Below are 24422 nucleotides of genomic sequence, written 5' to 3'. Positions count from 1 at the left end.
TTTTTGATTTTTCGAGACAGGGTTTCTCTGTGGCTTTGGAGCCTGTCCTGGAACTAGCTCTGTAGACCAGGCTGGTCTCGAACTCACAGAGATCCGCCTGCCTCAGCCTCCCTAGTGCTGGGATTAAAGGCGTGTGTCACCACAATCACAGTTGTACCTGTATTGCTAGCTACAGACAGTGTGGTATGGTCTTCCCATGGAGAGAAAGGATTGGCAAGCTGGAAAGTAACTTTAACAGAATATAACACTGCTAAAGAAACAAGAGGGGCTGTGAGAACAGAGTCCAGCCTTGGTGTGTGTGTGTGTGTGTGTGTGTGTGTGTGTGTGTGTGTGGTGTGTGCAGGTGCACTCAAGAGCATGATTTAGGAGTATGTGCTAGAGGAAGCCATGTCTGCACTGAGACTTAAAATACTTTATGGTGAGCTGTGTCTTAAGACACCCACCCTCCCCCAAGCCAGGAAAGCTGCTTTTAACCAACTGGAAAATAGGTGTCTTAGTTGCTGTTGTATTGCTTTGAAGAGACACGATGATTAAGGCAAGTTTTATAAACAACAACAACAACAACAACATTTAATTGGGGCTTGTTTACAGTTTCAGAGGCTTAGTCCATTATCATCATGGCAGTAGGGAGCACGGTGGCAGGGAGCATGGTGGCAGGGAGCCTGATTTTGGAGTAGTAGCTAAAGAGCTGACCCACAAGCTGACCCACAAGCGAGGGGGTGGGGTGGGAAGGACTTTTGAAATCTCAGAGCCCAACTCCAGTGACACACTTCCTCCAACAAGGCCACACTTACTCCAACGAGGTCACCCCTCCTAATTCCTCTAATCCGTTCAAATAGTGCCATTCCCCAGTGACTAAGCATTCAAATATTTGAGCCTATGGAAATCATTCTTATCTAAACCACCACAATAAGTCATATCTTGCTATTCAGTTTAGAGATGATGTCTTCTTTCCTAGTGATCTTTTCTTTGACCAGCTAATTCAAAGAAGTCATATAGCTTCCTCTCCCAAATCTCTTTGTACTATTACTTTTAGAGCATTTATAGTTATCTGGTGCATTCTTATCCTCTTATTGCTTATTTCCCTGTCGGATCATTTGCCCTTTGAGAGCTTGAAGTGTCTGTGTTATTGCATTTATTTCTGGCACTTACAACAGTTTCTAGTGAAGAGGTGCTCAGTTTGCAGTTGTTGAAAAAAAAAAACCCCAATAATTGACAATAGCATTTGGGGGAAGGTAAGAGAGGCCAAAGAAAACATGAAGAAAATTATTATCTATCAGAGGATCCAATGACTATTGTGGGTCCCACTGCACTTCAGTTCCAAGTCTCTGTCAGGGTTTGCTGGAGAAATGTGTCCATTTGTCTGGGGAGGACTTTACAGTACTGTGTGAGCAGTTGTAGGACGAGGCCACTTAGCCCTGAAATAATCACACAGAAACTGTATTAATTAAATCACTGCTTGACCCATTAGCTCTAGCTTCTTATTGGCTAACTCTTACATATTAATTTAACCCATTTCTATTAATCTGTGTATTACCACATGGCTGTGGCTGACTGGCTAAAGTCCCGGCGTCTGTCTCTGGCAGGGGCTCCATGGCTTCTCTCTGACTCTGCCTTCTTTCTCCCAGTATTCAGCTTAGTTTCCCCTGCCTACCTAAGTTCTGCCCTATCAACAGGCCAAGGCAGTTTCTTTATTAACCAATGGTATTCACAGGACACAGAGGGGGAATTCCACATCAAGCAGTTGCTCTATGCCGATGGACTTTCCTCTCCATGGGCTCCTGCTCTGCTGTGTACTCAGAGATTCGGCTCCAGCTCCCTGTTGACACTCTTCCTTGAGTTCCAGGTCTTCAGGGGTCCTCTTTTTAGGTGCTGATGGAGTCTGCAGTATGATTCAGGGAGTGTGAATTCAATCTGTGGACTCAAGACACAGATCAAACCTGAAAGTCTTGAATCTGAAAGGCTGAAGGAAGATTTTGCTCCCATATAGGTGCTATGAGCTGAATGTGAAATGTTTGAACACTTGGTCCTCAGCCGATGGTGCCATTTTGGGAAGCAATGGAAGTTTTAAGAGGCTGGGCTTGGCTGGTGCAATTGGGCCATTTGTGCCAGGATTACAAGTCATCATGTAGCTCCTTGTTTCCACCCAATTCTGCCATGTGACCAGCAGTAAGCTCTAGCACCAGGTCCTAGCCACCAGGAACTGTACACTAAAATTAGTCCCTTTTCCTTCTTTCTGAGGCATTTCAACTTGAACCTTCAAATTCAGTAGACAAAACATAAGGTAGAGTTGTCAACGGCTGTAAGAGAAATGAGGAGTCGTGGTCTTAACTTTCCCATCTGACTTCTCCATTCTCAACTCTGTTTTGTCTCACCTCTTCTGTTATCACCCAGTACCAAGAGTCTTTCACTATCCCAAATGCTCCAGCTCCACACACTTTTTAAAAATTCTATGTGTCTTTGGATCATGTATCTTGATCTCATCTATTTCCCCACCTCTTCCCATCTGCCCTCTGCCTCCGCACCCCCTCCCAATAAAACAAAATTTAAGAGAAAGAAAGACAAAAATTTAAAAAGGAAAGAAATTAAAAATCTCATCATAGAAGCTGCAGTGTGTTGTTCATATATCATTCATTGCAAAGAGTCGTTGGTCTGGTTTAAGGTCTCTGGTTTCTAACGCTATTGGTGCTGGGTCCTCGCTAGGACTCTTCCTGGGTATCCTGTTGTAGCCTTGTGTTGTGGAGATCCTGCAGTTTTGTCTCGTCAGATTCCTTCACATGCTCCAGCAGATCGTAGGTGGGGTGGAATTGGTGCAGACCAAATCATAACCCTGGCTCTGAGCCTCAGCCTTACAGGCTTATCTTAGATAGCATTTTCAGGCAATCCAAGGAGAGCGCCCTCCTCAGAGGAGAATGGAATTGCTCAGGGCTGGCAGTTTATGTTGTCTCTGCTTAGAACTTACTCTAGGACGTGCTAGCCATTCAGCTTCAAGGCTGACTCCTGCTGGACCTGAGTCCTCAGGTCCCGACCAGCTCTTTATAGGAGGCAGAGCCACAGCAGTTTTGCGATAGAGCAGTGCCGGTTCCTTCCTGGGGTTGGAGGTATGACTCCTATCGTGGGCTGCCATTTTCCCCTGTGTCTTCTGTACAGACTATTTCTGGTGTCAATCATCTCCAGTAGCACCTCGCCCATCACTTCTGAGGAGGGTGGGCTTTTTGTCTGGAGCCTCAGTATAAGAATAGACCAAGATGAATTTTTCTCCTGGCTTCATGAACGTTAAGATTTCATTTTGTATTTGTTTGATAGAGATGGCAGATAGTTTCCCTTTTGTGTGCTTAAGGAAGAAAATAAAGTTTCAGAAGAGAATGGCAAAGACATCTTTCTTTGGAAAGTAGAGGCATGAGTGAGAGTCAGTGTTTGAGAGTAAGTCCCATTGCACGGGGACCTCAGTGCCCACATCTCCTATGGATGCTCAGTGCTGCTATGTTGTGCAGGGAGGCTTCATCCCAGTCCATTTTGCTCGGCTGTCATGGACATCGAAGTCAGTGTCAGGACAGTGCTACTTGGAAACAATTTGTGGGTCCAGAATTGGAAGTGAGAGGGAAGAAAAAAAAACAATAAAATAATTTATGAATCTTGAACTGGGAAGGAGACGAGTGAAAATCTAATGTCGCGTGCATAGAGGCAGCCTTCCAGGGAGATCCAGCTGGTTCTTTGTCTTTCTTTATTTGGAAGCGGACTCTTGCCATGGAATTCAGCCTGTCTTTGCCAGTATCCATCTACTTGCCTCCACTTCCTGAGCTGTGGAGACTACAGGCCTGTGCTATCATACCTGGCCCATCGATGTCCATTTCATGTGATCCTCCCTGTCCTGTTGTTTCACTTGGTAACTCACAATGAATTTTTTTTCCAGTCCGGAACTCACTTGGGTAAATAAACTTGGTTACAAGCAGTGTTGTTTAGGAATAGTATTAACATTCTCGCTGGGAAAGCTAATCTCTTCTTCCTCAATGTTTCTGTGTTTGTTTTTTTACCTCTTAGTACATAAGGAATCACTCAATCTTTAGTGGAGTAAAAAAAATCACTTTATTTGCTCACGGTTCAGTGTTTTAGCAGTATGGGCACCATTCTGGTGGACTTGCTTGGGGTCATATTTGTCTCTGTAGCTTTGGGGGTGAGGAGGGATAAGCAAGAATGGCCGCCGATGGATTTATTCGTTAGGAGGCTAAGCTTGATCTTCCTCAAAGTCCTACCATCTTCTAAAGGGCGAGAACAGCATCCACAAGACCTCCTGACACTGTGATTCAGATGTCATTCAATGCCTTTGCCAAGTTACACATCCATCAAAATTCCACAGGGGAAATACAGATTCCACCTCCTGAGTTACACTATAGCACAAAGGCTGCAGGCCTGTCGCAGTGCAGGGAGTTGTGGTGACCATCTTTTCAAAATATCCACCCCTGCCTTCATAACACCTGCCTGGCTGAATTTCCAAGATGCCAGAGGAAGGGAGCCATCCTGTACCCACAGGGACTGGGACTTCTTAGAAAGCGAAAGTGTGATAGGCATCAGTTGCTTAGACTTAGGAGGAAGGTGTCCCACCATGGGCCTCACAGGGAGCCTTCCTTTGGGGTCTTGGCTGAGTCCAATTGCGTGAGAAACAGTGCTTGTCTATTGTTCTCCATAGCTCCTGACTCCGCTTCCTGGCTTTGGTTTTTTTTTTTTTTTTTTTTTTTTTTTTTTTTTTTTTTTTTTTTTTTTTTTTTTTTTTTTTTTTTTTTAAAGAAGTGGCTGGTGGAAGGAACCCGGTTTCTCTCTCACAGAAAGTGGAGAGCTGGAGGCTTCTCTGCGGTTTTCGGTGTCAGTCCATCTTAGTCTACGCGGGCATCACTTTGTCAGTACGGCATCGTCAAAACCTCCCTGGAGTTCTCCAGGAGTCTGATTCCAATCTCTTCGACTGCGTTTAATAAAAGCTCCAGGTAGAATTCTGAGACAAGGACACTGTTTCCTCTGAGAGCCATGCCAGGCTGCAGTGCCACAGCAACTCAATGAAAGCACTCAATATAGCCTAGAGCCTCAAGTCACTGCCTCGGGTCTTCCAGGGTGTTAACAAATGGACTGGCAGGGTCCCTTGATCTCATCTTTATCCCGAGGCCATTTCCTGCCTTGAGAATCTTTTACTGGCTTGAGAAACTGGAAATGAGAAATGGTTTTATTATCCAATCCTGCAAGCCCTGGCTTCCCTAAGTATCTCCTAAATTCTGTGTGCAAGCCAAGCCTTGCAGCCACTCACCTCTTCTTCCGCTGTCTTAGCACACAGAATCAGCCGAAATGAGCCAAGAGACACTTTCTGAATTCCACACGGCCATGATCTTGCCAAGCCCACAGAGACATTAGATTAGATTCTGTCTTCCAAGCTCAACCAGGGCAAAGGCTTTGCCAGTTGTGTACTTACTCATGAGACAGCGCCATTTTTTCCCCAGCTTGCTAGATTAGGGTCTCTACTGCCTCTCCAGTCTCTGTTAGCTTGGAGCCTTGTCAATTTGCAGAATTAGCTAAGATTTTCTTTGCTGTTTTCCTAGTTGGTCTCAGAGCTGTCGTTCCCTGAGATTTTGTTAGTGCTTGCTCCCCAGTCCTGGAAACAGTTTTTCCTTTGGTCAGATCTAATTCTTATATTCTTATATATAATATTTGAATTCTTTGGACTTTCAGAGGAGAATCTCATAGTACGGATGCTTAGTTGGGAAAAGAGAGAAGCAGAGCAGGGTGGTTCAACAGGAGCTGAAGCAATCAGCACCCAAGGCGGCAACAGAGTCTGATGAGAAAGGTGTCAGTCAAAAGGACTGTTTAAAAAGCCAGCCTTAGGCTAGAAGGCTAACTGGAAAGGAATAAAAGAAGGAATTGAAAAGAAATTTCATTTATGGTGAAGATATATTTTAATGGAGACAAGGAAATGTTTTATTAGAAGGAATGCATTAGTGTCTACCTCCCCCACGTCTCTTCTAGGCTGGAACTGTTGAGTGGAAGAGGATGATTGCTGTAGTTTGAATGTCACTTGGAAGTGAAGCTTTTGGGAGACATTATATCACCTGCACAGAGCCGTCATGATTGGAATTAGTGTCCACCTGAAAGGGTTCCAGGGAATACCCATGTTCCCAGATGACAGTTTGTGAGGCGGAAGGCAGACATTAATCTCTGGTACTGGTCTTGGAAGGCCCAGTCTCCGCGAGTTTTTTTGTTTATAATCTACCTGACCTATGGTATTACCTATTAGTAACTTCAGTGGACTTAGACATGATTGAAGGGACATCAGTCAGCACTTGATTCAGTGTGTTCTCTGTCACCAACTGTAAAGGTGGGAAATGATGGACGAAGGCAAACAATGGGGCGCACATTTTCATCAGCACGTGGACACCGGTGGTAAAAAGGCATGGGTGGTGGCGAGACCACTGAACACATTATATCCAGAAGTAGCTTCTGTTTAAGCGAGAGTTTGCATGTTAAAAAAAAAACCCCTCTGAATATTTCAAACAAAACATGAAGTACCCTGGGAGCCAGACTCACTCCTGGGCTTGGAGAAATGAGGAGATAAAAGCAGAGGCGAATGGAGTTTCCGCTGAAGGTGTGTTATGGTGGAGAGGGGTTGCAGGTACTGTCTCAAAGAGAGGAGTTAAGTGGTTCAGTGTCGCTAATGTACAAATTAGAAAGGGCCTCGAAAAATAGGAAATAATTACAGAGCCCATTAAGATTTTACAGTGGCTATGGGAGAAACAGCAGAAATAACCTCTCTAGATTTAATGAGAGAGTGCATTTAGAGGCGAGTTTTGATCCAGTGAGCATGCATTTATGACAGATATTTTCTTTAATTACCCTGTTCACAGAGAATATTTGTGCCTCGGTATGCAGGCTGGATAAAGGGAGGCTTTGCGGGTTATTTCATTTTATAGAATACCGAAGTAAAGACCGTTGGAGGGTAATGAGGACTTTAGGATTGCAGAGTGGAGTTTTGCATTTCTATAATTAAAAAATTATATAAGAAATATTTTTCATATACAAACCCCTAGAAATGAGAGGGAAAACTGCTGAAAGTCCAGGACTCCACCGCCTTCTTGAGCAAGAATGCATCTTAAAACGGGCGGACCTGCAGTCAACACTTATTTTCAACTGGTGATTGTCTTTCAGCAATCTTTTACCTTTATTGTTCATTTAAATAATTTTTCATAAACATGTGTTGGTTGTATACCCTCCCCTTCCCCAGCCCCTCTCAGCTCCTCCCTACCCACCCAACCTCATATTCTTTCTCTCTTAAAAACAAAAACAAAAACCAAACAATAAAACAACCAAACCCAAACCCAAAAAGAAGCATAAAACCAAAACCAAAATAAAACATGGAGTTCAAATACTCCTGAGCATGAGGCCTGCCCTGGAGTGTGGCTGGTACGCCCAGTTTCATGGCACTGTAGAAAACGGACTTACCCTACCCTAGCAGGTATCCACTGCCAACAGTTTCTTAGGCTAGACCTTCGCGCCACGTCCCCTTCTTGGTGCTGAGATTTTTCTGACTTGAACCTGTGCAGGTCCTGTCATGCTATCAGTCTCTGGGGGTTCTCACAGGCATCGTTCCTGTTGTGTCCGGGAAATGCTGTGGCCTCGGAGTCACCCGCCACCTCTGATTCTTGCAGTCTGTCTGCCTGCTCTTTCACGGAGGTCACATACATCCCACAGAGCCCTGACGGGAGGCCTTTGGTGGAGACATCCCATTTAGAGCTGAGCGTTCCCACGTCTCTTGCTCTCTGTGCATCACCCAGTTGTGGGTGTCTGTGCTAATGACCATCCCCTGCAAGGAGAAACTTCTCTGATGAGGGCTGAGCAAGGCACTGATTGCGGATATAGCAATATGTCATTAGGAGTCACTTTATTACCGTGCTCACTTAGCAGAATTAAAGTAATGGACTTCCTCCTCAGACACATGACTTGTCTAGTCTCAGGGTCTTGGCCTGATTAACAGGGTCAAGTACAGGTTCTATTTCACGGAGTAGACTGTAAATCTAACCAAAAAGTACTTGGTTACTCCTATAACATTTGTGCCTTTATTGTTCCAGTAGGTATGTATTATAGGCAGGTCACTAACTGTGGGTTGCAGAGTTCTCTCGGCTGTATGAAATTGGTGATTAATTTTCCTCCCAGTGAATGCCTCTAGCTGAACAGCAGCTCTGTTTCCCCATGTCTGATGACATAGTACGTGATGTCTTCAGCAATAAGATCTTTTCATGGAGCGTAACCAAGATCACTGGTAATAGCCTCTAGTGTGTTTTGGTGGGGTGTCTTTGGGGCCTCTTTGGCCAATAACTCCAAAAGATGCAAACCATTTCTGGTACTAGGGGGCTTTATTTGGTAACATGTAGTTGGTACATTTTCTCCGCCACTACCTGGTAACTTCATTTAAGTTTGTTTTTTCCATGTTTATATCTTAGAAACCATCTACATCAGGAGTTTTCCATGTGGCTTTTCAAAAAGTCACATGTTAGTTATCCCTCCCCATATTCCCTTCTCCACCCTGTCCTCTCATCCTTCCCCACCTAGTTCTTCTAATATAATTTCCTCTGCATCCCTTTGAAACATTATATTCTATTTCCCCTTCCTTGGCAGATTCTCCTTCCTTCCCCTGGTCCCTTACTTGTTACCTAAATTTTATAGATATTCTGAACGAAATACATGTATCTGACACTTAGAAGCTCACGTTCACACATAAGAAAAACAGTGTCATTTCAGTCTTGGTTACTCTGTCAGGATGACGGCTTTTAGCTCCATCCATTTACCTGAAAGCTTCATAATTTTATTTTTCCTGTGTTCTCTTTACTCTCTCTTCTCTATTTCTCTCTCTCTGAAACAGGGCTCCTCTGTGTATCCCCAGCTTTCCTGGAACTTGCTCTGTAGACCAAGCTTGCCTCAAACTCACAGAGATCCACCTACCCCTGCCTCCCAGGACTGGGATTAAAGGCACATGTCACCACTGCCTAGCTCATTTTTCTTAACAGTAGAAAAATGTTTCATTGTGTAAACATATTACATTTTTGTTATCAAGCATCAGTTGATAGACTTCTGTTTCCAGTTTCTGACTATTATAAACAGCATTGGTGAACAAGGATGAGTAAATATCTCTGTAGTAAGATGTGGAGTCCTTTGGGTCTATACCCAAGACTGGTGGGGTGGTTTGAAAGACACTGTCTCCCACGGGCTCATATATTTAAATGCTGAGTCACCAGGGAGTGGTCCTGTTGGAAAGGATTAGAAGGTGTGGCCTTGTGGGAGTAGATGTGGTCTTGTTGGAGGAAGCGTGCCCCTGGGGGTGGGCTTTGAGGTTTCAAAAGCCCAAGCTAGGTAGGCCCAGCTCTTGCTCTTTCTAAGTTTGGATCGGGATGTAGCTCTCAACTACTTTTCCAGTACTATGCCTGCTTGCTGCCATGTCACTTGCCATGCTTCTTGTAATAATGATAATAGACTAACCTCTAAAGCTATAGGCAAGCCCCCAGTTAAATGCTTTCTTTCATAAGAGTTGCATTGGTCATGGTGTCTCCTCGCCGTCATGGAACAGCGACTTAGACAAATGGTAGGCTGAGTCTTGCGGCGGATTGATTTTCAGCTTTTTGAGGAACCCCCACATCAATTTCCTTAGCAACGGCACCAGTTTTCATCGCCACAGCAGTGAGCAAATGTTCCCTTTCCCTGCATCCTTGCTAGCATCCACTGTCGTTTGTTCTGTTAATCTTGGCTGTTCTGACTGGAGTAAGATGAAATCTCAACGTAGTTTCAATTTCCAGCAATTTTTTATGAAATGCCACAAGGATTATAAATTTAAGATTTTGAGGATTCTTACTTGAGTCTGTATATCTGACTTTTGTGTTTAACTTTTCCAGGCACACAACAGTGTGAGATTGTGGTAGCAATGCCGAGGCCAAAGCAGAGGTCAGATACCTGCTGCCTCTCACCCCGCATCAGCAACATCTGTCTTCTGTGCCGTGGAAAACTAATTTGGTCCAGGTGTTTCCTTCTCCGGGAGGAAAATTCATGGGAATGTGATTTTAAGGGTTCATCTTTGGTTAGTCAGTATGAGGAGAGTGAACTGTCTTTCTTTGTTCTTAAGAAGACACTGGAAGAGATGGTGTTGTAGCTGTTTTACTCTTTTTACTTTTTGAGGGTCCCACTACCCAGCTCCCTAATAAACCATGCATAGAGGCGTATTCTTAGTTATGAATGCCTGGTGTTAGCTTGGCTTGTTTCTGGCCAGCTTGTCTTATCTTAAATTATTCTGCCTTTTGCCTCTGGGCTTTTATCTTTCTCTATTTCCTTACCTTATGCTCCTTCTTACTCTGCTGGTTTGAGCTGCTATGTGGGAGCTGGTTCAGATTCCTGCTCTTCTCATTAGGCCACTCCACAACGTGAGAGAGTTGCTGACCTGGTGTCACTCCTCTCCAGTCAACTTCTGAGGAGCCCACAGAAGGGCCCTGAAGAGGACTGGGACCTCTCTCCAGCTTTGCCATGCTTCCCAACTGTCTAGAAACAGTATGTCCCTGCTTATCTTGGCAACCCCTAGACTGTTCTCCCTGAGCGCCGGGGGCAAGTGAACTTGCTATCCAGGCTCGCTGTGTGGGAACCCTGCCTCAATGCCTTCAAACTTTCATGAGCTACGTATGTAATTTTTAGTAATTAACTATTTAAATTCTCGTGATTTAGTGCCAGGGAGATGGTTTCGTTGCTTTGAAAGCCTGAGGACCTGAGGGTGGATCCCAGGTGGGTCTGTAACCTCAGTGCTGAGATGGGGGTGGGGCAGAATACAGACAGGTGTGACCATGCAGCTCACATGGTCAGGTTAGTTAAAGCAGTAAGTTCCAGGTTCAGCGAGCGACCCTGTCTCAGAAAACTTGGGTGGAGGGTGACCAAAGGAGATACCCACTGTTGACCTCTGACCTTTCCTCATACATGCACAAGTCACCTGCGGGCATAGGTTCACATGACATGTACACCCCAGTAAAATTCATGTGACTATACAAATTGAAGATGGACTGATAACTTTAAGGAAGAAATGGACAATAGAAGAAAGAGCCTTATTTCACCAAACAAATCTCTTTTAACTAATACATACTTCAGAGTGATTGGTCTAGAGGTGTGCATGTGGCCTTGAAGAAAGAGTTTTTTTATTTTTAAGTTTCTCTGTAGAGATGGAACTTGAACTTGAGGTCTTCACTATGCAAGACCAGCATCTGATCGCTGAGGTATGTTGCCAGTTCTGTTTTTGTTGTGTGGCCTTTAGAAGTGACACTAGTTACTCAGCAACTGTTTCCACGAGGTCAATCCGACAAGAGCCAGAAGACACACTGAAGATGGGAAATCTTTAAAAAGAAGTTCTTATTAATGTGGATTAATTATGCATACGGATGGGGGTTCCTTTTGGCATTTCACAATGCACTTTGATCATATTCACCCCAAATTATTCCTTTTTTTTGTTCCCCTTACACTTCTGAAGAAACGCTTCCCTTTTCCGGCCAGTCCCCCTTAAGCATCCGTGCATAAAAGATGAGATTCTCTCAGTAAAATGAGCACAGCACAGTCTCTAGAATGTTGTCTACTGGGGCAGACAGTAGTTCAACTGAAACACATAGCCTTTTTTTTTTTTTTTTTTGAGGCTACTGGCCTTTGTATATAAATAAAGCTTTCTACTTGGGTCACTTTTAGTATGCTCTCTCAGGTCACAATGCATGATCAGGCTTAGCTGTTTCCTTATTTGTGGGATTAGGGAACAGACCTTTGTAAACTCTAAGTATTCTCTAATTACAAATAAAATGATATTTTAGTTTCGCCCAGAGTGAGTCATGGTAGCCTGGTGTGTGAATAATTGAATGAATGACACCCGAAACGCTTTTGTTGTTTGTTTTTGAGAGTGAAAAGAAATGACATAAATTTTAGGATAGAACTAGAGGAAAATGGAAAGTGTGCCGCTAGCTGTCTGGAGACAGGGGAACGGGAAAATGAGCAGCAGCGGGTTAGAGATATACGGTGACTTGATAAAACCCCAGCCGTGTCTGCTTTGGGTTGTAAAATGAAACAGACAATGTGGTCTGGAACAGGAGAAAAATACATATCTGGAAATAGATATGAACTGGAGGGAGCCTGGCTGGAAGCTCGAGATTCTAGGGCCCAGAGTTAATTGGTCGTTTTCCTCTCCCTCTCTGGCTCAGTGGGTCCCTGGCTGTGGCAGGATGCTGAGTCAGATCCCACTCAAAAAAGCCACATTTCCCTTGGGGTTCCAGGCCGCAGACTCACTGCCCCGTCTTTCACCGGCAGATGGAGAACTCAGACCCCAAATGCCAACTCAACGAGCAGAGCAGGATCCATAGTTGAATAGCATATTCATAGCAGAATAATGAACCCCCCTCTCTGGGAGGCAGCTGTTGTTGCCTTACAGGCCAGGAAAGGGACATTTCTGGGTGTTATTGCTGTTCACTTGCATATTATGTGCATAAACAAGGCTGATACTGATTTCGATGTACCGTGGTTTCTTAGCTTTTGATATACTGGTTGTAAGGGTACCCAAGACTGTCCGGTGTTGCTTGGAAAACATTGTGCCCTGTGATTACTGGTTGTCTATTTTTTTTGTCATACTGGAAATTGAACGTAGAACTTCATACATGCTAGGTAAGTGTTTTACCTCTGAGCCATATTCCCAGTCCACTTATCAGACCTAAAAAATCAAACAAATCAAATGCTCACCATAGAGGCAGTTGCAGAGGAAGATAATTTAAGCTTCCCTTTGAAAGTTGCTTTCCAGTTGCGGCTCTTCTCAAGTCAGAGTCTACTTTTCACTGAAGAACATTTCTTTGTTGTGGTTTGGAGTTTACTACTGACTTTTGGAAGCTCCCCCACAGGATGTTTTCTTTCTTTCTTTCTTTCTTTCTTTCTTTCTTTCTTTCTTTCTTTCTATCTATCTATCTATCTATCTATCTATCTATCTATCTATCTATCTATCATCTATTTATCTTTATCTATCTATCTATCTATCTATCTATCTATCTATCTATCTATCTATCATCTATCTATTTATCTCTGTGTCTATATATCTTATTTTTGTCATCAGCTGAAATTACTTTGCTTTGCTAATTTTTGTGGAAAATATGAAATTTTTTGGTCTTTCTTCAGGACAGAAAAGATGAATTTATGGAAGTGATGAAGGCACACTCATCAGAAGAGTAGTCTATGGCAATGTTTGTCTTTTTATTTTGGAACTTAATGTTCCAGCATGATTTCTGTTAGAGCTGCTTGGTGCAGCCAGGAGAGAGTGACTTGTTACTATTTTTTTTTTTTTTTTGAGATAAGGTTTTTCTGTGCAGCCTTGGCTGCCCTGGAACTAGCTCTGTAGACTAGGCTGGCCTCAAACTCACAAAGATTCACCTGCTTCCACCTCCTGAGTGCTGGGATTAAAGGCTCATGTCAACACCGCCCTGTGACTTGTTAGTGTTCAATCCAGCGAAACATTGCAGCCTTCTCTGCCTGGATCCCAACCTAGTTCTTCTCCAGCTTCCTTTGAGCATCCTTTTCCTTTGGTTTTCATGATATCGCCTCCATCTCCTGCTGTCCTCTCATCCTCTGTTCTGATCAATACCTTCACATTGGAATCCTCTGGGATAGATCCGACCCTTTCCCCTCTGTGTGCCCCCCCCCCCCCCCAGGGATCTGACCTTCTCATCATTTACCACACTCCATTTATACAGATGACCCCAGGATCCTTACCTCTAGTTAGCCATTCATTCTGGACCCAGGAGAGCAGTGTCTTTGAGTTTGGAAGTGTGGCTCTGTTTCTGTCGCTTCCTTTTCGTAAGTTTTCATCTGTAGGGTGAAATAGCAAGCATCCTACTACCTGTAGTCAATTTGGGAGCCATTACTCCCAAGTGGCCCATTGACAGCAGGCACAGAAATGCTGACAAAATGTGAACAGTTTACTTGGCTGTGGAATAGAAAGACCTGCTACAGGACTGCTCTGGTAGGTACTGATTGTAACATGGTTCTGGTATATATTGGTTGTAGCATGGTTTGGTAGGTACTGATTGTAACATGCTTCTGGTAGGTATTGATTGTAATGTTGTTCTGGTAGGTATTGATTGTAACATTGTTCTGGTAGGTATTAATTGTAACATTGTTCTGGTAGATATTGATTGTAACGTTGTTCTGGTAGGTATTGATTGTAACATTCTGGTGGGTTTTGATTGTAACATGCCTTTGGTAAGTATTGATTGTAGCGTTGTTCTGGTAGGTATTGATTGTAACACGTTTCTGTGCATATGAGGGAAGAGTTAGACTTTGGTTGTCTATTCTCTATCTATTCTCATGAGAAAGTGGGCTCGTTCACACTTCTCACTTGCTTGTTCCACTTTGCACTGACTAAAGTAGAAATCTAGGAGATATTTCTCAAGTCTCGAGCCAGAGCTAATTCATCTCTGGCTCTCCTAGAATAGATTTTTTTTTTATATGGCAGAATAATATGTTGAGATATTGTGTGTGCTTTTGTTCATCTATTTTTCTCCTTCCCCTTTCCTTCCAGCTAGCTATTTTTTGTGCCCACTTTCCATAGAGGGGAATTATTGATGTCTGAAAGAATAAAAGAGCCATTTGTCTCTCTGGATTCCACTACCATGCAGTCTGCAGCCTTAAGTGGAGGTGTGCTACTTAGGGACTGGGGAAAGAGGAGAGAAAGATGTATCTGAGGGCATCCAGGCTCACTGCTCTCAGCGGCTTCCAGTGCATGTGGCAAGACATCAGGGAAAAGACTGGAATACTATGGAAGCTGACCCAGATGCAGGAGCCAGCCTCCCACTAACAAAGCATGCAGGCAGAAAACTGTTGACCTTAGTGAGTAGGGTAACAGGGTGGCACACTCATGGGCTGCCAGCAGAGGGGACTCTGGGATCCAGGCAGCAGAAGCTGCGTTTTTGTCAGGAAACCTCAGGACCTGTCTATGATTCCATGTCATAGGTACGTGGGACAAATACCTATGATAAATGTGATTGAGTGTCCCATTGACAGGGCCAGAAGGTGGTCCTGGTTTAAAAAATAATCTTAAAACAAGAAGGAATTGACATATTCTTTGCTATTTTAATTTATATAAGGTGTAAAAATTGAAATTCTGAATATCAAAAATCCCCAACAAACAAGCAATAAGTACAAAAACTACCCCAAACTGCCAATCTACCAACCAACCACCCAACCACCCAACCAATCATCCAAGAAAGCAAACACCTGAACAAAACCAAGAAACAAAACTCCTGCTTTGGTACAATGATGATGTCAAGAGGTAAGTAAGCCCCTTGCATAAGAAGGCCCCCATGAGGTAAACCCCTCCCCGAGTAAACTCCTTCATGAGGCAAGACTTCATGAGGTAAACCCCTCCATGAGGTAAACCCCTCCATGAGGTAAACCCCTCCCTGAGTAAACCCCTTCATGAGGCAAGCCCCCCTGAGGTAAACTCCTCCATGAGGTAAACCTCTCCATGAGGTAAACCCCTCCATGAGGCAAGCCTCCCTGAGGTAAACTCCTCCCTGAGGTAAACCCCTCCCTGAGGTAAACCCCTTCATGAGGTAAACCCTCCATGAGATAAGCTTCACCATGCTTCACTTAGAATACAGACTCACAGCAGCTCTTGCTGGGTTTTGCAGTTTTGGGAGCTTCACAAAGACATGAGTGCCTCTCCCGTCTCTGCCAGGGGACACCTTGACTTTATGCTTCACAAGTGCCGTCTTAAAGTCATTATGACACTAAAGAAGCCAATTGACCTTAGTGCAAAAATCATATGGAAAACAACATTTTTCATGTAGAACTTTGGCAGAGAGTGAGAATATAAATACGATAATTACACACTCAAATCTCCTTGGCTGCGGACGTATCACCTAATAGCATCCAGCCACTGGCTCCCCAGTGGGTGCACTCTGGATGTGACGGCATTCATGAAGCTTTCTCCCAGACTTCTCCCTCAGATGTGTACAGATTACCTTGTGCCAGCACGGAGAGCCCTTGCAGCCTCTCAACTCAGATTTCAGAGGATAATGTGTTAATTAGGACTTCTTCAGACAATTCCTTCAGTGACAGAGAAAATTGCTAGTACATCTTGAGATGATACTGCAGCTCAACAGTGTGTGTGTGTGTGTGTGTGTGTGACAGAGAGAGAGAAATTAATTTTTTGAATAGATTTTAAAATTAATTTTTAAGTTAGTATCCAAAGTGATGGCTCATGGCATCTTTTTAATACATCTCATTATATTTTGTTCTTTTTCACATTTCTTCTTTCTCCACCCCCCCAACTCCTATCTTGCTAGCCTCCCTTTTTCTTCAAAATAATCCTCTCCTGGCATGGGTAGTGGAGAGATGCCCCCCCCCCCCCTTAAGAACACCTGATGCGGGTAGGAGCACTGGCTCTGAGGTCACAAAGAGTGGGAGCGTTGTTCCCTGCCCCGCATCAGCCACATACCTAGGGAGAGTGGTCCCTTCACCTAGCCTGGGCAGCACAGTAGAGCTGGCCTGAAGGTGTAGGTGTGGGAGAACCTACCCTAAGGACATGAAAGCTGGCGAACTGGCTCCGCCCCTTGCTCTTCACTGCAATGAAGCCTGGGCAATGTCTGAGAGCGCACCCTGGTGGCGAAGAGAGAGGGGAGCCAGTGGGTTAACCAACCCTGCAACTATCCAGTCCCAGAACCAGGGTTATGTGTTGGCCCACCCCAATATCCACCCAATCTGCGATTTCCTGGAGCATGCAGCTGCGGGGAGGGGTGGGCAGTCCTGCGGACCCAGGACTGCAGGATCTCTACGACACAGGGTAGCAACCTGATGTCCAGGAAGAGTCCCGGGGAGGGTCCCGTGTAGGTGATGCAGCAGATACCAAAGGCCTTGAAGCAAGCCAATGATTCTTTCTGATAAATGTCTGCATGTAAAAATGTATAGATAAAGGAGTTTACTGTATGGCTCACTGTGTCACACTGCAGCGACCATGACAGACCTTCCCCTTCTTTTCCCTTTCCTTTCTTTTCCCCCCTCTTCTTTAATTTTATTTTATTTTGGGATGGGGCAGAAGATGGATTGGATCAGGAGGTACAATATGAAAGACACAAAGAATAAATAAATAATTCTTCCTTTTGTAAAGTTAACATTTCATTTCTAAGTTTATAATATTTTCACTTTTTTTTTCATCCGATTTTACACCTTGTCTCTAACAAGATCGTAAGTGTCCAGAGGCTCAGACAACACCATATGATATATTTTGGCCCTCTTCCTTTCTTCTCTCCATTTCTTTCGCTGTGAATCTCCCTAACTACAAAAAGGTTCTAGCTTACAAACCACAGATACAGATGTGACTCAATGCCATTTTTCATGCAAGGTTAGGAACTTTTCCCTTCTCTCTTTGTCCTCACATCCTTATATTTATATGTCTGCCATAGTATGTGCTTACCCAGCTGTCTGAATAAATAATGAATAAATTAATTTCGTTGTTCATCTAACTGATCCCTGGATTAACATCAGTACTCGCTAAAGCCCAGAAGCTCTGGAGAATCCCGCAGTGAGTGGGTGCTGCATGCAGAAATGCTGCTTGTCCCCGGCAGTGCGATCAGTGCCTGGTTCAACTGAACAGTTACGTTAAGACAGCTAGCTATGACTCTACCTTTTGCACAGACCTTCTAGATAAATCTCCAGGCATTATCACTCAGGATCAGGTTGAGACTGGAGTGCTGTTTTTAAGGCTCCTGTGTTGAACTTGCCTGATGGCAATGAGCTTGCACGAGCCCCCTAGTTTTCTTGTGCACACAGACCTGCTGCAAAGCTGCACCTTCTAATGTGGATGAACCTACTGTTGAAGGAGTGGCCTCATAAAGCAACAGCCAAAACCAAACAAAGCTGACTTCTCAAAGTGTCACACTGGGTCAAACTAATAAACACTTGTTTTTTCACCTGAGGTCAACTTCTCTCATTTAGCTGAGATTTTGTATTCTTCATGGTAGTTGATTAATTTTACTGAGCCACTTAAAAATACATGATTTGGTAAAAACCAGAGGTATAGTGTTATCCACATCTCTTCTGTGGGTACTGCATTGCTTACCATGTATTAATGTTTTGGTATCAATATTTTGGAAACTTTTGAAATTGTTCTATTCTGTTAACAAAACCTTTATGTATGATATTTATGTATTTATTACCTACATAGTGTTTGCTAAGATTAAAAACATAGATCAAAGAAAAAATTCAGAAATAAATCCTTAGGTTCCTATAGGGGAAAGCATACCCCAGGTTACTTGAGTGAACTTGAAGGAAGTTTATTACTTTGCTTTGGGGCCATTGGTTTAATTTTAACTTTTCATTTATTTATTTTCCCCTTGTTTTACTACAGTATATAACTGACAGATACCATATATTGTGTGTTGAAATAGGAGCGGCGGGGCTGTGTCCCCAGTACCCCGGCCGCCTGCTAGCTTATGCCCGAAATAACAACACACAAACTGTATTCATTAAGAACTGCTTGGCCCATTTCTATCTAGCCTCTTCTAGGCTAATTCTCGCACCTGGACTAGCCCATTTCTAATAATGTGTGTAAGCACCCCAAGGTGCGCTTACCAAGAAGATTCTAGCCTACGTCCATCCTGGGTCGGAGCTGCCTGGGAGAGCGGAGCCTGGCGTCTCTGCTCCAGAGAGCAGAGCTGTTGGGTCTGACCTCACTTCCTCTTCCTCCCAGAATTCTATTCTGTTTACTCCACCCACCTATGTTCTAACCAATAAAATGGGCCAAGCCAGTTTCTTTATTAGCCAATGACCTTCCTCCATCAATTGTGTCATGCAATGTGATTTGATATTTGTATGTATACTTTGTGAAATTATTGTATCAAGCAAATGATTACAGATACTGATGTGGAGTAAAATATAAATTAATAGAAATGGATTAATGTAAGATTTACGAGCTAGCTAGAAATATTCTTAAACTATTGGACATAGTATTGTAATTAATATAGTTTCTGTGTGGTTATTTCGGGTCTGGGCAGCTGGGAAATGAAAGAGTGGTCTTGGCCTATGGGACTAACCTATGTGGCTAGCCACATACTTCAGGTCTGGGTGCTTGTATGACCACTCAGGGTTAGGAGGAAAGTAGCTGAGAGCATGCCTGCCATCCATCCTGGGAAAGTGGCCAGGTTGGGTCTGCTAGGCACAGGCAGGAGAGTATGGCAGATTCTTGCCACCATACACAGAGATATTTCCAGACTGTGCAGTGTGCTACATAGCAAATTTAGCTTTTACTCAGATAAAAATAGTTTATATACTGTACTGTCTTCCCAGAGTTGAGTTAGTGAGGACAGCTTCTACCCAACAGTCTCAGAAGCACTGAACATGGCTCCAACATGTTGGACTGGGTGGGAGGAAGCAGTCAGGACTGAGTTAGTACTAGCTACACCCACTTAGCACTTAAAAAAAAAACGTGTACCTGGTCAAAAAATAATTAAAGATATGCATGTAAAAAGACAAATTCAGATGGAAAAGACCTCTAAATGGGCCACAGTTTTGAATAAATGTATATAGACTTGGGAGAGAAAGGAAAAGGAATATAGACAGTTACAAAAGGAAGTAAATGGTTTTAAACATGAAACAAAGTCTTTAAAAAGACAGAGTACAGACAGTCATAGATTAAAGGAGTAAAGAAAAATAAGCCACATAAAGATGGAATATACACAGAGAGTCTGGATTATGCATATTATTGTTTTCTTTGAATTTTTTGACTGTGAATGAGTTAGTACAGGGAGACATTTCATTGTACGGGCTGCTAAGCTAAACCAACATATACATATTTTAAAGGTTTCTTGACTTCAAAATTTGAGTCTAAGGATATATTGCTTTGGAAAAGAGGCTTTTCTTTTGTTTCCACAGAGCATGACAACCTGTGGATTCCTTCCAGACTAATATGGTTTGATGGACCAAGAACACCTGAAAGGTCTCCATGAACCCTAAAAAATACTTTGCCCAACAAAAAGCAGGGAATGCCCAAATTCCCTAAATGATTGTTTATAAATGTTTGTTTATATTTAAAGGGGTATATACTATAGAAATGAATACTTTGCATTGGTATGGATCTTGGTTTATTGATACAAATTTAAGGTCAGTTATATATATTGCTCTTAAGCTATTGTGTTTCTGCAGCTCATTTGAAAATGTAACATATAGTTAAAAATACAGGTTAATAGATAATCATCTATAATAGTCAAGCTTGTGGTTATGTTAGTCAGGTTTTCTAGATGTACAGAGATATATTTTAGATAGATAGTTGTTCTCCAAACCTTTCAAAGACTACAGAATATGGCATTTAAAATGTTTTAAGAACTTAGGACTTTTCATGACAGTGAGACACATCTGCTCCTGGCAATACCAATCTACTTCAGGAGGATAATGGGCACTGAAGAGGTTCCTTATGGAGTTGGTTAGCCATTTGGGCAAGAAACTGCTTGATGGTATGCTGTATGAACTGAACATGCAGGACTCACAGAGAAATAACTGAAGTTGTCTAAAGATGGTGAGACAGTCCTTCAGTGTTCCTGCTTCATGAAAGAGTCTTCCAGACATTCTGCAGGACACAGAAGAAAGTAACTGACAAACTTCCAATACCAAGGAAACTGTCTTCAAATTTCCTGCTTCATGGAAATGTCTGCTGGATACTGTGGGCCTATAGGCTGAAGATGGATGCTCCAATGTTATAGAAGATCTTTGGATGAATATTCATCTAGTGATATGTCTCTGTCAATTCTAGAGTTTTGGAAGTTGCTTACAATGCACTTCCTGTTAACTTAGGTAATATATTCTTCTGGAGTCTTTGATGGAGTTGAAGAATAGATAGTTATATTTATAGTTTTCCTTAGTTATAATAAAAGCTAAGGTAGATATAAATATTATAACTATAATTCTTGGATGATAACTTTTTTGTTGTATGGAATCTAGATATGTTAAAGTTAAAACCTTCCTTTTTAATTAGGCAGAAAAGGGGAGATGATGTGGAAGTCCCCTCTGTATGCTATGAATATGTATTATTGCCATTGGTTAATAAAGAAACTGCTTTCAGCCAATGGATTAACAGAATATAGCTGCTGCAGGACACAGACGGAACCTTATCATATGGTAGGCCATAACCATGTGGCGATACACGGATGAATAGAAGTGGGTTAATTTAAGATGCAAGAGCTAGCCAGAAATATGCTTAAGCTATTAGCCAAAGAGTATTGTAATTAGTGTAGTTTCTGTGTGGTTATTTTGGGTCTGGACAGCAAGGAAATGAATGAGCAGTTTTTGCCAACCATTCCATGTGTATTTGGTGAGAACATTTAAAATCTCCCAGCAATGATCAAGAATTTAATACATCATTATTGACTATGGTCATTGTACAGTATACTGGGTCTTTGGAGTTTATTTCTTTTACCTAAATGAAACTTTGTGTCCTTTATCCAACCTGTTCCTCACCATTTAAACACAATTAATACATATGGTGCTATGATCTGACTCTGAAATGTCCTCTTCAGGCTCATGCATTTGAATTTCTGTCCCTGGGTTTTTATTGTGTTACACAGGTCTATTGTTGTTATCCTTATTCAGATCATGTTTGGATAGTTAGGTTAGTGAGACTCCATGGGCATAGCTTCTGATATTTCTAGGAGACACAATCTTACAGCCAAGTCATCGATACTCCGCCTCTTACAATCTTTCTGCCCATCTTTGGCAATGAGTCTTAGGCACAGAAGCGATATTGTAGATGTATCAGCTGGGATGGGGTTTGACAACTCTGCATTTTGATGAGTTGTGGTTTTCTGCAATGGTCTCCATCACTATTTAGTTGTTTTTATATGTATAACATCCTTACAGAACTTCAAAGCACATCTTCAGACAGGTGTGGTGCTTGTCTGGTTCTTATCTAGACATCCTGGAAGATTGCAGAGTATCCTATCCTCAGGATGGTCTCCATTTATGTTTGTAAATACATCAACTTTGTAAATAGTTGGAACAATGTCATATGTAGGGAAGCATCCAGGGAGCTAGATGATCCTGGCAATTCCAACAGGAAGCAATAAGGCAAGTTTGGGACCATCTAATATCAAAATCCCCAAGGATAGGCAGTGCTGAAACAGAGAGATCATTTAATTCTTGACCTGGACAGTTTCTGTGATAAGATATGTTTAGAATTTGGTGTTATGAAGACTTGAATTGACATGATGGGTCTTGATAAATTACTGAAACACCCGCCATCTCCTGAAAATGGGGTAAGAGTTTCCACTAGATGGAGTTAGTCTGGTAAGTTACATGCTTGGTAAACACGAATTGCTTGAGGAGACAAAGGCGTCATGATGCTTCTGTAGGAGAGTCTGAGCTGTGACTTTGGATATCATGACTGAAGAACTTCCTTTGCTCTAGGTAAGGTGCCTCCAGGCATCCAGTTCTGTGTCTCACTCTGCTGGAGATCCCACCCAGACCATGAAGCATGCTGAGAAAGCATTCTACCATTCAGCCATGTTCCCAGCTCTGATATTTTCTTTCATCACCTTCAAGAAATGACTGTGGGCTGGGTGGTGGTGGCACACGCCTTTAATCCCAGCACTTGGGAGGCAGAGGCAGGCGGATCTCTGTGAGTTTGAGGCCAGCCTGGCCTACAAGAGCTAGTTCCAGGACAGGAACCAAAAAGCTACGGAGAAACCCTGTCTTGAAAATCAAAAAAAAAAAAAAAAAAAAAAAAGAAAAAGAAAAAGAAATGAGGTCTGTCTTCTTCACCAAGCACACAAAGGTTCTCCTCTCTTCTCTAAAGGGACCTTGATCCTCTGGCCCTGAACTTGTCCACATGGTTTTCCTTCTAGCCCTGCTCAGAAGAACATTGGGGCCTGGTGGACTTTTTCTCAGGGTCACACCCTGTTTCTCTCAGGGATACTGAAAAGTGTGATGGTTGGCTGTCATGAGGTGCTGACACAGAAAAGCCACACATGCAGAGGAAATAACTGCGTCTGATGTGTGACTCCTATGGAGAAATGGGTCTTATTTTATGTTATTTACAATTTTGTAATGTTATTTCTTATGCTAATTAAGCATCCTATAGTGTAGTTTATATGTATTTCAGAGAAATCATGTAATTTGCTGGCATTATTCATATTTACATTTGGGTGATAAAAATAAATATTGAGCTCATTTTTAACAGGTAAAATAATTCATAGTAGTGAGATAATTTCTTGTGTTCAAAAAACCTTGTTTTGAAAGGATTGCAAGCATGAGACCTCTCAGTTGAAAGGCCATATAGTTATTCAAATGTCCAAACGACCTTCATTTTGATAAACCATCCTGGAACCCAGACAAGAAGGTTTTCATATTGCTAGGTGGATGCATGAGGCAATTCCAACATCGGGAGACGCTCACCTCTTATGCACTTAACGTTTTCATAACAATTTCTCTAAACTCCATGGAAAAAAGGGCTGACATGTGGAAGCTCTGACTCAGCCGTGTAGCACTCAACGGGATTAAGTTATCCTTATTGCTATGGGTTATTGAACCCGTAGTTATTGATTTATTCCCTGTCATCTGTTTTGTAGGCTGTATAATGGAGGATGTTAGAAGGTGAGTGAACTTTCCGAACACTCAAGTGCGAAAGCATAGTAGCGACCCTCTCAGTCCAAGAACACACCGTACTGCTCCTGACAGATGGACTTAAATGTGTATTTTGTTCAGCTTCAACAGCAGGTTGAGGCACCGCTTTGTCCTATTCAAATATCAAACACTTTGAGTTTATAGACGCTTCTTCATCTACTCCCCTTCAACCTTCCTTCCTTTCCATATACTTTTGGTTGCACGTTAAGATCTTTAAGTTTTCACTCATGGATCTTCCAAGGCCACATAGAATAATCCAGATCTTTCTTTCAGACATGAACCCTTTTTGTCATGGATGCCAGCTCCCATACAGCCCTCAGATTGTCTCTTTCACCAGTCATTCCTCAGGGACTGGTGTCCTGGTGCTTCACTCTCCCAGGAGCGTGTCCTGAGGAAGCTTGGTTATCAATATCACTTCTAGTTTTGGGAGCCCAGGCTGAAAGGAAATGTCTAAGTGTGGTCTGACTAGTGTTCTGAGTGATAAAGTATACAGTTGCCAAGTCCTAAGCAGTATAATTCTATTAATTATATTTATTTATTTATTTATTTATTTATTTATTTATTTATTTATTGTTTTTCGAGACAGTTTCTCTGTAGCTTTTGGACCCTGTCTTGAAACTGTCTCTTGTAGACCAGGTTGGCGTTGAACTCACGGAGATCCACCTGCCTCTGTCTCCTAAGTGCTGGGATTAAAGGCGTGTGCTACGACCGCCCTACTATAATTCTATTAATTATTAATG

Source organism: Alexandromys fortis, unplaced genomic scaffold, assembly GCF_014885135.2.
Source record: "Alexandromys fortis isolate MF-2015 unplaced genomic scaffold, M_Fortis_MF-2015_v1.1 scaffold_82, whole genome shotgun sequence".
Taxonomy (NCBI): Eukaryota; Metazoa; Chordata; class Mammalia; order Rodentia; family Cricetidae; genus Alexandromys; species Alexandromys fortis.
This window is presented reverse-complemented; position numbering follows the sequence as displayed.